Consider the following 14,561-nt stretch of genomic DNA (forward strand, 5'->3'; position numbering starts at 1 on the left):
AGGAAAGACCTGCCCCAAGATTCATCATGGATTTTCAGAACAATGTAAATGTCCTGAGAGCTGGAGGAACCCGGGTCACCTTGGTGACAGAGAGGGACTGGGCGATTAGCCACAAGAATCTTAACTCCCAGATATTTAATGAATTCAGGTGTGCAGTCAGGACAGGACAAATAGGCCTTTGTGGTTTTTCTTCTCCTTATTTCCTATTTCCCTTCTTCCTGCACCTTCCATTCAGAGAACAGTCACTTCTGTCAGTCAGTTGGGACTGGAGTTGAGAGGGGGAGGAATAAGCTAGAAAGTCTCTCTGCACGTTGTCCTAAATTTAATCTCATCTGTGGCTCATACTGTTCAGTAAGTCCTCTCCGGCAGTGTCCCTGGGAGGCAGGAAGTTTGTAGGTATTTTGCTGCACCATGCAGGTCCAGGTGCTAGCAAAGTGTTGTTCAGAGTTAGGGCAAATTTTTATAATTTTTTCATCTGAACAGGAACAGAACTTTTTGAAAACAAAAATGGTACTAGGTCACAGGTATAAACTGGGACTGTCCTGGGCAAAGAGGGACGTATGGTCACCTCCTTCTGTGGGCCCAGAATTGAGACACCTTGCTGAGAAGTGGGAACATACCCTCAGGTTCACAATGAGCTCTATTGGGATGGACTAGAAAAGTTCAGGATTTGGAGTCAGTCCCAATGCCTGCTCAGGTTCTTAGCAAGTCACATACCCCCTATGAACCTTGGTTTCTTCCTCTGTCAAATGGGGTTGTGATAATTTCCACATTAAAGCCATTGTCAGGATGAGGAGAGAGGAGTTGAAAAAATATTTTGTAAATGTAGTTACTCTCCAAATATTCTGTCCCACTTGAAGTCCTCTCTGATAAATTTATTGCTTTTTTTACTTTCTTAAATTCCTTTAGCATTTTCCAACTGGACTACCAGTTAAGGACTTGAATATATACTGGCCCATACTTTGCCATGGTCACCTCACATAATTTTGGCTTCAATAACAACCCTGTAAATGTGACAACTCCTTTCTGGAGTTTAGACAGTATCTTAAGCCCTATTATTCTTCATTTTATTTTATTTATTTATTTGAGAGAGAGAATGCGAGAGAGAGCACTTGGGAGTGGGGAGAGAGGCAGAGAGGGAGGGAGAAGGAAAGGGAGAGAATCCCAAGCAGACTCCATGCTGAGTGCAGAGCACGGAGCCTGACGTGGTTTTCGATCCCGTGACCCTGAGAACACGGCCTGAGCCAAAACCAAGAATCAGAGGCTTAACTGACTGAGCCACCCAGGTGCCCCATTAAGCCCTATTATTCTGATTAATAGTCCCTGCTGCTTAATAGTGGTATGACTTTCAAAAATTTACTTAATCTCTCTGTGCCACAGTTGCTTCCCATTGGGGAAAACAATAATATGTACCTCTAGGGTTAGAGGGAGGAGTAGATGAATTAATGCATGTAAAGCACTAATCACAGTGTCTGCCACAGGATTCACACTCAAGATATTCCAGCTTTGGTATTTGCTGTGAAAATGGGATATTCTCATCTAGAAGATGTTTATCCCATGGCTTCCAGGATGCCCCTAGCAAGCCACCATGTATATCCAGGGGTTCCCAATTTGAGAATGATCATTCTGCATCATGCCTATGCACTACATAATCTCCTATTAATTTGCATTAACTCCAGGGAGGAGGTCATTTCTTACCAGGAAATATGCCACTGGAACCAAGTGGCAGAGGAATGTCTGCAAAGTCTGTTGCCTCCTCACAAGCCTGGCCATCTTGGTGAGGCACCAAGTTCTTAAGTAAGAAAAGCCAAGTGATGAAGGACATGACATTGGAGGACCGAGTGGGACCTCATAAGAGTGATTTGGTCACCAGCAATTGGGAGGGGGTGCATTGTGATTATTTGGATGCCAAGGCTCAGCAGAAGGAACCCATTTGGCTGGTTAATTATCCTTGAAAGAGTAAGAAGGTCAGAGGAGGGCATGGCTGACAAAGTCCATTGAGCCTGCTGGATAGAGGCCAAATCAATCCACATTGACCTCTTCTTTCTCCTCTGGAGGTGTCAGTGGCTGTTTAGGGGTTGGGCACCAAGCAAGCATTCTGATGTCTTGGAGAGGCCAGTCTGTGGGGAAAGGGCTTTGAGCTTGGAGCCAGGAGATCCTGGTTCTAATTCTCTCTTTTCTATTCCCTCAGTGCGTGACTTTGAGCAGGTCCTCTCTTGATCCTAGCCTTCTCCCTTAAAAATGAGGGGCTCATCCCAAATGATGCTGGGGGGTCTTCCTGCTCCAACACTCCTTGGCTATTAATTTTGGGAAAGCTGAAGCAGCTCATTATCAACCCTAGGTTTGGGATTCATCTCTTAGAAATCTGCCAAGAAATAAGATTGACCATATGTTGAAAATTATTAGAGCTGGGTGATGGGTACATGGGGGTTCATCATGCTGTTTGCTTTATTTTTACATGTGTTTGAAATTTTCTATAATAAGGAAAGTTTTAAGAATCTGCAAAAGCCTTTTAAAGTTAATGGCAAAATGATCAGATTTAATTCATTTGTAAAAGACCAGAATTTCTCATGCATCAAATCTGGTAGAATGTGGTATAATTTAAGGAAAGCCCACTCAAAAGAAACTATCTCTACCACCCACTTTCATATTGTCTGGGAGGCTTCCAACATCAAATCCTTCAAGAGTGTAGTTTTGTGGAAAAGAACTTACTTTGGTCTTGTTTGGCCTGGATTTGAATCCTGAGCTTCAGTTTTTAAAATCTGTAAAATGGTAGTAATTGTACTGACTTAGTGGGCATTCGGTGAGGATCAGGAGCAGTATACAAAGTGCTAAGGAAATAGTAGCTCTTGTTATGACATCTTGATTTACAGGACATTCTTTATAATGCAACCATTGCAGGGAAAGTCCCAGCCTTGTAAATGAACCTAAATGAATGCATTTGCAAGCCCATAAAATGGCACATCTTCGTGAGATTGGGGTCCCTGATTTCTAGGGGTGGGGGGGCAAGGAAAACCAGGCAAGAGGCTAGAGAGGCAGCCAGTGGGTGAGGGAGTAGGGGGACTTCAGAGACATTTCCCTGCACTGCCACTTACTCATTTTTCCTTACAACAAATATTTTCATACTGAACCTGGGTGTGCCTCTATCCCTTCGATCCCGAAAGAGTCTAGAAGCAGTATGACATAGTGTCAAAAGACACGGATTTTGGTGTCAGAGATCTGGGTTCAAATCCTAATCTGCCATTTCTTAGTTCTCTGAGTTTGATCAAAATCATTCAACTCCTCTAAGACTTCCTTCCTCTTCTCTAAAATATGGAAGGGGATGGATTTTTGAGAGCATTAAATGGAAAATGTTATAATATCTGATTTGCAATAGGTGCTCAGTGTTTGTTCCCTTCTTCTTTACCTATAATGGGAAGCTCAAATTGTTCAAATGTTCTTCCTTTTGTATCGTGTGACTTGTGCCATTAACTATATAGTTCAGCTGCACCTATTCAGAACATATGCAATTCTTCTTATCCATGATATCTCTTTAAGTTCATGAAACCAGTGGTCATGTTTTGTTAGCCCCCTATTTCTTCTGATATCCTCTCCCCACTCCATGACCCAGTCTTCACTTTTGACAATGAAATCTCAGTGAATTTAAACTAATTCCCATGTGTCTAAGTGTGGTATACTGTAACACCGGCCACAAAAATGTCCTTTCCCTCTATCTTCATATTTATATCACTTTTTAAAGCTCCTCCCATCAAGAAGTGGAGATCCTTCTCTGTCCCTTGAATCTGGAGTGGCCAAATGATGTGTTTGGCCAATGGGAAAATAGTACCAAGACACTTGAAAAGCATCTGTTCATTGACACATACTCTCTTTGGATCCCTGTTACCAACATCTGGACACTCCTGGACTATGGTCTATGACAGGCCATGTACAACTAAGATGAGCCATTGCAGCCAAACCCCTGAAGATGAGAGAGTCTGGCCAAGGCCAGAGAAACCATCCAGGTACCCTGACCCAATCTGCTGGCCCACAGAGTAATGAGAAAAATAAATGGTTGTTGATTTAAGCCACTAAATTTTGAAGGGTTTGTTTTGCAGAAAATCTGATACTTCAGGCTTTCGGAACATTTATTCTCCTTTGCCTCCTTGGATATGCCCATTATGCCCCCAATTGTTTTTTTGGCAATTTTGAACCATCCATTTTCTTGGAACTTTCTAAATTACTGGGTACTTGGCATAAGTGGCTCGTTCTGTCTGTTCCTGATTTCTTCCTACTAAATTCAAACCATATGGTATAAAAGTACAGATCAATGTCCAAAAAGTCTTTAGAGCCTCTTTGGAAGCTTAAAAAAATCCCACCCAAAACTTTTGCAAGGAAATCGTGCTTGGCCAAAAAGAAGGAAACTTGAACAGCTTGAGTTCTGCTCAGTTCTTCCTGCAAATGATAAATAATTCTATACTTAGAAGAATTTCTTCTCTTGGTTTGAATTAATAAGGTGGCCTCTGCATGACATTCAATGGGTCTGCATAGAATTTTGGAGCTGGAAGAAGCCTCAGATTTTCTTTGGTCCAACTCTATCTTTTTATGTATGGAAAAACTGGGATTATGGTGGTAGACTGTTAGAAGTGCCACTGTAGTGGAAGGACCACAGATTCCCTGAGTCAGAGATCAGTATTTACAGTGGTCATATTTGAGTTTCTATGGATGTAGCTTCCTGCTTTCTGGAGTATTAGATGCAAGTCTGTATGTAAGGGTCTGGGAATGAAGGCATGGAGGGAGGGATGTGGTGTTGTTGGCATTCTATTGGCCATTCATGAAGCCACTAGACCCAACCATGAGCTGTTTAAGAGCAGGGATGTGGTTCATTTTTCACTGCATCTTCGGGTCTGACAAAGTGCTTGGATCAATAGGTCCTTTCATTTATTCTGCTGTAGACCCTTTATAAGTCAGGTGCAGACTCATTCAGATGCAATTATGCGGTGGATGAAGAGATGAATAAGACTTGACTCTTGACACGGAGGAGCTCATAGTCTATGAGGGAAGACAGATGCATAAGCAAATGATTAAAAAGGACCCTTTAAGAGGTATTGCATCTGAAACCTTGAGAGTAAAAATCTCAGTGGGACTGGTGGACAGTGGAGAGCTGTTGAGCATCTCTACTATATGTAGCTTCCCATCATGTCTCTGAGACACCAGTTAGGTCTAGGAGTTTGGATCTGACAGAAGCCACCATAGGCTGGGAAAGCATGAAAAGAATGGGTGAACTCAAAGGCAATCATAATTCCATGATTGTTGTTAAATCCTTATTCCCATAGTGGGTTATAATATCATCCTTGAATTTATTTAAAGCATTACTGGTTTTTGAGACAAACAAGTCTGAATTTGAACCTAGATTTTGGTACCCACTCTCCATCTGAGTTTTCTGAGCCTTGATTCCTTGTTTGCTAAAGTGGATATTGGTGGTTGGCTTATAGCACTTCTTTAAAAATGTGGTTAATGAACCACCATCTATCTGTTTTAAGATCCAGATTCCTTAAAAATACCTAATAATTAATTAATAAAAAATAAAGATCCTAAGAATGCATTAAAGTTTAAAAACGTAATGGTTTTATTGGCTGAAGAAAAAAGGATAAAGATGGATTAGGTAAGAATGTTTACAAAAGAAAATATTTTTTGGATGGAAGAGGGAAAACTCATGGAAGAACTACCAATTATATGATGACACATTGTGATGGGATTGGGGTTCATCACCAAGTTGTGAACATGAGAGGGACATGGTGATGTTTATGCTTTAGAAGGAGCATGAGGATGGAAGAATGTGTGACAGAACATTGATGCGCATCAAATATTCATGAGCTGTTCTACACTTCCTAGCCTTCTGTGAAGTTAGGTTAGGGCCATATAATGGGGTTCTGGCTAAAAAGATGTGGGCAGAGTGTAAGTCACTTCTAAGAGTTACAGTTCTAAAATCCTCTTTCTTCCTCTTCTATGAAGAGCTTGGAGGCCATGTGTTTCAGAGGACACAGACAGAAGATGGAAAAAGCCAGCCGATTCACATCAGACGATGGTATAAGTGAGAACACTCATTTACTGTGTCAGGTTACAGATATTCCAGCATTCATCTGTGGCCACAGCAGGGCCTCTCCTACCCAACTCAGGGGACCAGACTAGAGACAGAGGGATCGGTTAAGAAGCTGTTGTAATAGCAAAGTCTAGTGATGACAAGGGCCTGGACTGTGATAGAGCCTTGCAGAGGAAGCAGCAGCAAATCCCAAAAACACTGTGGAAATGGCACGGCCGGGTTCCAAATCTCCCAGGAAACTGCCTGGATTAATATACAGCTCCCAGCTTGTACCCTTGCTTCCACCTGTCCTCTCTGACAGTCTATTTTTAACTCAACAATAAGAAATATCTGGCTAAAACGCAAGTCTGATTACGCCATTCTCCTGCACAAAAGGCATCAGTTGTTTTCCAACCCTCGCAGAGTAAAAACCAAGAAAAGCCTATGAGGCCAACATGATCTGCCCTCTTGTTACTTTTCTGACCCAGTCTCTACTCCCACCCCTTCTCCCATTAACTGCACTTTGCCCACAGTGATATCCTGATGTTTCTTCAACCCACACACATGCTCAGACCTCAGGACCTATGCGCATCCTGTTTCCTCTACTCGAAATGCTGTTTTTCAGATTTTTGCAGGATTTGCTTCTTCATTTTAAGTCATTACTCAAATGTTGTATTTTTGGTGAGGCCTTTCCTGAGTGTTCTATTTAAGATTACATCCCACTCCCCTCCAATTCTCCTACCTTCCCTTCATTGCTTTATTTTTCTCCATAACATGTAACACTGCCTAAAATATTATATTTCTACTTATTATTGTGTTTAATGTCTGTTTCCACCAACTAGAATATAAGCTCCAGCAGGGTAGGATTTCTTCTTATTTATTTATTTATTTTTGCAAACTGCTATATTGATAATGCCTACAATAATGTCTGGTACCCAGTAGGCAACATTTACTTGAGTGAATGTTGACTAAATGAATAAATTAAACCTGAAGAATATTGTTGGCATTTAGGCATTGGTAGAAGAAAAGTGACTTATAAACACAGAATATATAGTGGATAGGAAAGGTGTAGAGGGCACTAGGGGAGCTTGGTTTGCCTGCAAACATATTGACAGTTTCTGTCTCTCAGCTGAACTTCTCCTGTCGGCCGTTTTGGGCCAAGGGGCCAAGAGAGCAAGCCTGTTACTCCCTTACATCTCTTTCATCTCTTTCTTATCCTGGCAGCTCCAGAAAGATCATTGCTAATGGGTGGTGGTGGTGGGGCACTCTATATGAGAGAATGTATGGAAGCTCATGCCTCTAATGGTGTATACCCTAGAGCACGTGATCCATTAACTTCTGTTCCCTTCCTTCACACTTCCTTCACCATTTCTTCCTCTCCATCGACCTTATTTTAGGTGCTTATTTCAGCCACCTCAGTAGTGAATGGCTTGAAGACTATACTTGTTCCCAGGTTAAGAATGGAGGCTGAGAAGAAGGGAGGATGGCAAGGAGGGACAAAGGGGAGAAGAAAGGGTGGGAGGGGTTCTGGGGGCATGGCTCATGATTAAGAGCTATTTGAGTGTCATCTCACTGGGTTTTGCTGAATTTAGGCCATACAGTCATGGTTAAAAAGATTTAATTCCCAACTTTAGGAAGATGGCAGTATATCCCCCAATCACTGTGATACTCGGCCTGCATAGACTGTTAAGAAACCCCACTGCGTTGTTCATTGAATTATCCCAGTGTTGATAAATTCTGCCACTCCATCCCAGATTCAATTTGGAGGTTGCAGATGCAGAAAAGATGATGAATGTGGGGATGAATCTAATTTCATTAACTGAAGCCTTCATATTCTGCACTTCCAATAAATATCGACATAGGGTGTGATGAAAATGTGGTTAGCTGGTGGCCTTTTCCCAGCTTTGTCTTGCCAGTGCTGTATACAGAAGCCAGAGAAAGAAGCAGTGTTGGATCTAGCTCGAGAGGCTTTGGGTTCAAGTCTTAGCTCCATCAGTTACTGGCTGGGTGACTTTGGAAGACAGAGCTTTAATTTTTTCATCTATACAATGGGAGATAGTATCAGTTCTTCTGAAGATCCAGGGACAGAAAGTGTGAAAAGTGCCTGAGGACTTGGCCTCATTATATATCTTCACTCTGCCTTTGGTGGTGATTGTGTCATCTTATGTTGGCTCTTTTCTTGGCCCCACAGTGGATGCTCCCACACCTGTGGGCTTCCATTCTTCCTTACGTACCCCCAGCAGGAAAGCAGGATGCTCATTTCCCAGAATTCCAAGGAAAAGCCATATAGTCAAATGCCTAACCTGTCTCGGGGGGGAGGGGGGTGTTCTGATTGGCTTAGCCTAGCTTACATCTTCCATACCTGGAACTGGAGTCAGCTTCCTTGGAGCTGCCATAAAGAGGGAGGGGAAAATGGATGCCAGGGAGGCCACCAGAACGTCTTTACTGAAGACATCAAAATTGTTTTCTCATCTCTAAGTACCTGGTTGGGGAACGGGGAGAGGACTCATTACCCTTCTCTATCCCTTCATCCTTTCCCTACCCTCCCATCTGCCTGCTGCAATGAACTGCCAAACAGTGATGTCCAGACAATGAGCATTATGGAAGGTGGTGAGGCTGCCGGTGTGGACCACCTCAATATGCTCTCTACCCTTTGTTGTAGAGTGGAACTTGGCCAGGAGGGAGCTCAGGCGGGAAATTCAAGGGCAGGAGGATAGTGAGGTTGGGCACTCATCGCCCAGGGGCTTTCCCTGTTGGGTTTGCCCTCAGCTCTGTTGGGAAACCCTCTCCATGTAACTACTCTCTCTGGATTCCAGTAACTTCTGCCCTCTTTGCCTCTTTGGACCTGGGGGTGGTAACCACCCCCTGCTTTCATTAGCCCTTAGGTTCTGCACTATCCTTTACTGGTTTTCTTCCCACATATAGTTGTGTTATTAAACCCTCATGTGTCCTCCAGCTTGCACGTGCCGTGGCTTCCCCGTCAGAGGCCTGACTGATGCATACCTTCATTATTTTATAGGGATGTCCCAGGGCAGGTGGGACATGTGCTGTTTGTGGCTGCATTCTCCCTCTGTCTCAGGTCTTGCTTTCCTATCACTTGGTCTATTCTCTTTGCTTTGTAGTCTCACCAACACCGCAGTCCTACTAACCCGGGATTTTAAGTTATGAGCTGCAAGGACACCACTTTAGAGAATGTGCATCTCACCTCGCTGCGGTTGCTGGAACCCGAGCAGTTATACATGACTGATTTTTAACGACCACGGAAGCTCTGTGGTGGGAGTGGGTTGTCCGTAGTGGCCACATGGGCCCAGGAAATGCACATTTGGCTATTTCCAGTGCAGAGACCTGGCTCAAGCCTGGGCTTAAAGGGAGGGTAAGACAGCCTACGTCAAGGATGAAGCCTCCAGGGCCCTTTGCTTAACTGTTTTAACTGCAAAATGCACATTTAAAAGAGCAAGACCTCCTGGGTGGGGGCGTGGGGGGGTGTGGTGAGAGGGGGATGCCCGGGAAGCTGTCAGACTCATAAAGCAGCCATCCCACGGAGGAACCCCGCAGGCCCAACCCGAGCCCTGGGACAGGTGGCACTTCTCCCTTTGATGCTCGGTCCCTTGTCACCAGAGCTCATTATCTGCTCAGTGTGAGTCACCGTGTCCCACTCAGCGGCCCCCACACCCTTTAGCTGGGAGGCTCTGAGAGCCTTCCTGGTGGGAGGACGTGGAGCAGGGAGGGCCCCGAGCTTAAGCTTCCTGGGACCTAGAAAGAACTTTGGCTTTCTCTTTTCTCCCCTTTGGAGAGACCTGTGGAAGGAGGGGAGGAAGAGGAAGGAGCAGGAGAGCTGAGCTTCCGAGTAGCAGAAAGGGACTGGGGGAGCAGGTGCCTGGGTCATGGGTCACAGGCCACAGGCCTGTGTGGATCCTGTTCAGTGATCACCACAACCACAGCCTTGTCTCCCACCGTTTGTCCTGGTCAAGTCCGGCTTGGCTCCCCAGCATCTATTCCCTCCCCTGCAGCCTGTCACCCCTCTTTCCTCACCAGGCTGCTCTGGATCTTTCTCCAGCCCCACCTGCCTGTCCATTTACACTGCCGCTGCGGGACACAGGCCCACGTCCTCTCCTGCCTAATTCCACTGCTTGCCAGTTGTCCGCATTAGGCCAATGAAAACACATGTCTAACAGCAGATGCTCCCAAATGCTGGTCACTTCCTGGTGCACACCTGCCTAATGGAAGTATCCATCCTCCCGTCTGTGCCCCTAAACCAGGGAGCTCCTGGGACAGGCCTGTCCCATCCATCTCTGCATCTCAGAATCTGACATATAATTAAACCAGAGCTTCTTAACGGGGACAGTTGTGCCTCCCAGGGACACTGGGTAATTTTGGGAAACATCTTCTGGGTTAGAACTGCGGGGGGAGGTGGTACTGGCATCTAGTGGGGAGCGCAGGGATGTGTCTGATCCTACAGCACACAGGGCAGTACCCCCAGCCCACCCACAACAAAGGATTATGCGGCCCCAGTGTCAACAGTGCCAAGGTTGAGAAGCCCTGCCTAATCCCATGGTGGTTACTCAAACGATGTTTGCTGAATGAATACATTATGGAAAACGCTGTGAAATATTGGGTGCTTACCATCTGCCACATGCTGAACTGAGCGCTTGCCCTGTCTGTCTTAAATCTTCCCTTCACCCCACAAGGTTTTAATTACCCTGAGCATGTGGGTATATCTTCCCTACACCCTGGTCCCCCTGCATCTGGCACAGTGCCTGGCACATCCAGGGGCTTCATACGTGCTTGAAGAAGGTGAAGCCTGGGGAGGTCATCTGACCGGAGAGTGGCCCGCTGGGGCTCGGACACCCCCATGGTCTTCCCACCACATCACGCCAAATAATAACTGCCTACAATTTCCAATGTCTTTTATACCTGCAGGTTCACCAACCTTTGGAAATGCAGGTAAAGCAAGTTTCATTCAACCCTTTTAGTGATGGGGAAGTTGAAATATGGGGGCCTCAGTGACTTGGTTCAGATATGGCAGGGAGGTCTGGATGGGTCTTCCTGGACCTCAGTCTTCTCCGATGAAATAACAGGTGGGCGAGTAGGGAGCGGAGAGGGCTTAGCACTTTCTCCTCTGCCAGGGCCCCTTGATGAGAATCTAAAGTAACCCTGTCCGGGTCTGTGGTCAATGTGTAGGGGGGCTTTATCAGCTACCTGGGGTTTTATCACATTTCAAACCTCACAAGCGAGTTAGAAAGACTCTTGAACTTGAGTCAAAGATCCGTGGACAGAAGATCAGGCTTGGTCACTATTTGAGTGATCTTGGCCAAATTCCTTAAACTTGCCTCATGTCATTTTACTCCTTGGCTAGGTGGAGGTGATGCTATTGGCAGGCATAGAGGAGAGGAGGCTTGGAGACGCTTCTCGAGGCACAGGCCCTGTCCCGTGCCTGGGCTGGGTGTGATGGGTGACCTTTGCTTTAAAACATGCTTTTTGGCTACACTAAGTGAAAGAAGCCAGACACAAAAGGACAAACGCTGTAGGATTCCACTTCTGTGTGTCTCTGGTCAAATTCACAAGCCAGGAAGCAGAACGGCTGTCTCCAGGGCCTGGGGCCAAGGGAGAGGATCAGTGTTTAATGGGTACGGATTTTCTGTTTGGGATGATGAAAATCCTGGAAATGGATGGTGGCAATGGTTGTACAATGTTGTGAATATACTTAATGCCACTGAATTGTACACTTAAAAATGGTGAAAATGGTGAATTTTATGTTAATGCATTACCACAATAAAAAAAAAAACAAATTAAAAATGGATTCCTGGTTTTTCAAAAGGATTTGTGTGTTTGGTCTCATCAAATCCAGTTTTTTTTTTTTTTTTTTTAAGATTTTATTTATTTATTTGACAGAGAGAGAGAGAGATAGTGAGAGCAGGAACACAAGCAGGGGGAGTGGGAGAGGGAGAAGTAGGCTTCCTGCTGAGCAGGGAGTCCGATGTGGGGCTCGATCCCAGGACCCCGGGATCATGACCTGAGCCGAAGGCAGACGTTAATGACTGAGCCACCCAGGCGCCCCTCAAATCCAGTTCTTAATCCAACTTTTCTTTTACAGATGAGGGTGTCAAGGTAGAGAGAAACCAAATGACTGGCTCAGGGACCCATGCATGGGAGGCTGGACCTTGAAGAAAATGGGATCCAGGATGTGTGAATTCCGTCTTGCTGCATTTTTCTCATTGTCCCAGGTAAAGCCTCTTAGTTTTGGGTGGGTGGCTGGTGGTCAGAGAAGATGCCCTTTTCACTAAATAGGAATCAGGGCAAAAGTAAAGAATACTCCCAAAGTTCGGAAACCAAGCAGAATCAAGTCTTCGGGGGCATCAGTGCACTTGCTGTAGGAAGTGCACCTGTTCCTGTGTGTGTTGCATCTACACAGGGGTGATTGGATCAGAGGAGTGATGGCAAGACAGGGAGCAGCAGTCCCAGAACCATGCGTCTGTCCACCCCAGTATCAGCAGCGCCCAAGGGTTTGTTGAGCAAATGCATAAATAAGCAAGCACATTGCATGGAGGGATCTGGTGTCACATCCAGTGTTGATTCCCAGATTTGCCGCTTCCTGCTGCCAGAGACCTGGCTTCAAGTCACTTTCTCTTTCTAAGCCTCGGTTTCCTCGTCTGTAAATCAGGGATAATAATGTGCTTGGCTCACAGGCTTGTCTCGAGAAGTAAGTATAGAATGTGATAAGTGTCCAACAACGTAATGATTATCATAATATTATCAGGCAGTAATGATGGTTGAAACAAGGACTTTACACTCGAGAAAGAGTCTTCTCTGTTAGAGCAGTGTCAAAGCCCCAGGTCTCCAAGGTGCTTCCAGGAGAGGGGGGCTATGTGACATTCAGAGATGGAGCAGGTGGGGACGGTCCAGGATCTCATTTGACCATAACCGTCTGCAGTGGTGCAGAGAGAGAGCCTTCGTGTGATCTCAGGGGCGTCCCTCCTACATAACTCTGCCCAACGTCAGGGTCCTCAGCTGTCAAGCAGGCATGTGTTCCTCTCCTTCAGACTGTTGAGATTTCCACAGCAGAGACAATTTGCCCAAGGGTTTTGTGAACGGCAAAGTGCTGTGCAGTGAACTAGAGTCACATCAGGCACTGAGTTAGGGGCCAGTCTACAAACCAGTGTCTGTGTGCCTCTGGGGTTCCATGCTCGCCATGGGGAATGGGTGTGTGCTCCCCCAGGAGCCAGGGCCCCAGGTGAGATCATCCCCCGTGAGCCGCTGGCCCCCGAATAGCAAGGTTTCCGAACTTCTCAGAAGAAAGGCTCTGCCTGCTTGCAAGACAAGTCTATAATTATAATTTTTGATTTAGAAAATAGCATGACTCAAGCTTGAAGCGGTGGGCAATGTGGGTAGTCATGCCTGGTTTCCTTCCCAGAAAACCCTCAGCTAGGTACAACACACCTTTGATGGATGTACAGTAGAGTTTTTTCTTTCTGTGATTTCGAAGACCTCATTAATGCATTCAGAATATTAATTACTTCTATTTTCAGCCATGACAAGCTGAAACTTTTCTGGATCTTTCCCACTCTTAGTGACTTTCTTTACTGGCCATCTTCAGCTTCGGTCATATTAGCACCGGCAAGGCGATAACACTGGGGGAGGGGAGAGGACAAACAGGGAGCGAGGGCCCACTGGGCATGTTATTTCTTAAACTCGCAAAACAGCCTGGAAGACTGCTGTTATGATCACAGGTTAAAGTCAGCCAGAACTCAGGGAGCTGAAGTAAGCTGCCGGATGTCAGAGGGACTAAGGGCCTGAGGGGCGGGGCGTGGCAGATACAAGCTTGTACCCTTTCCATCGCACCGCAAGGCAGCGGGGGTGGGGAGGGGCTGGAGAGGACGCAGAAAATGGCATGATCTAAATGAATGGCTGGCAACAGAGACAAAGTAGAAAAGCACCCCAGACAGTCTGGGTTCAGCTGCTTAAAATAGGCAAAGAAATTCTTTGGCTAATGTATAATCACCACAGGGATTAATGCAGCTCTGCTCCTTGGGGTTAATTTATACTCCACGAGCCTCTATTAGATGAGATTTCTAAAACGCATAAGAGCACAGGGCTCGTTAGGGACTTTCATAAAAGCCTGGTTCGGGGAGAAGAAAGGGATCCGGTGCCACGATGCCGGCCCAGAATACTCCCCGGCAAGGCTGCCTCTGGGGGCAGGTGCCAAAGTCAGCTGCTGACCTGTGGGGCTCTGCTTGCCAGTGGGGCCTTCACTCTTGGCCCCGTTTAGCACTGCAGGGAAGCAGCAGGGGTGGAGAGCAAAGACGGTGGGCTGTCCTCAAATCCCAGAATAGTGGAGGCAGAAGGGATCTTGGAGAACCTCTTATCCAATCCTCCTCCACCACCCGCTGCTGGACAGATGGGGAGACTGAGGTCCAGAGGAGTAAAAACTCATGGTCAAGTGAGTTTTTCTTCTTCCCCACTTCTGGATACAACCCAGCCCTCCAGGTTTGTCCAGTGTTCCCAG

This window comes from Phoca vitulina, unplaced genomic scaffold (assembly GCF_004348235.1).
Source record: "Phoca vitulina isolate PV1807 unplaced genomic scaffold, GSC_HSeal_1.0 scaffold18, whole genome shotgun sequence".
Taxonomy (NCBI): domain Eukaryota; kingdom Metazoa; phylum Chordata; class Mammalia; order Carnivora; family Phocidae; genus Phoca; species Phoca vitulina.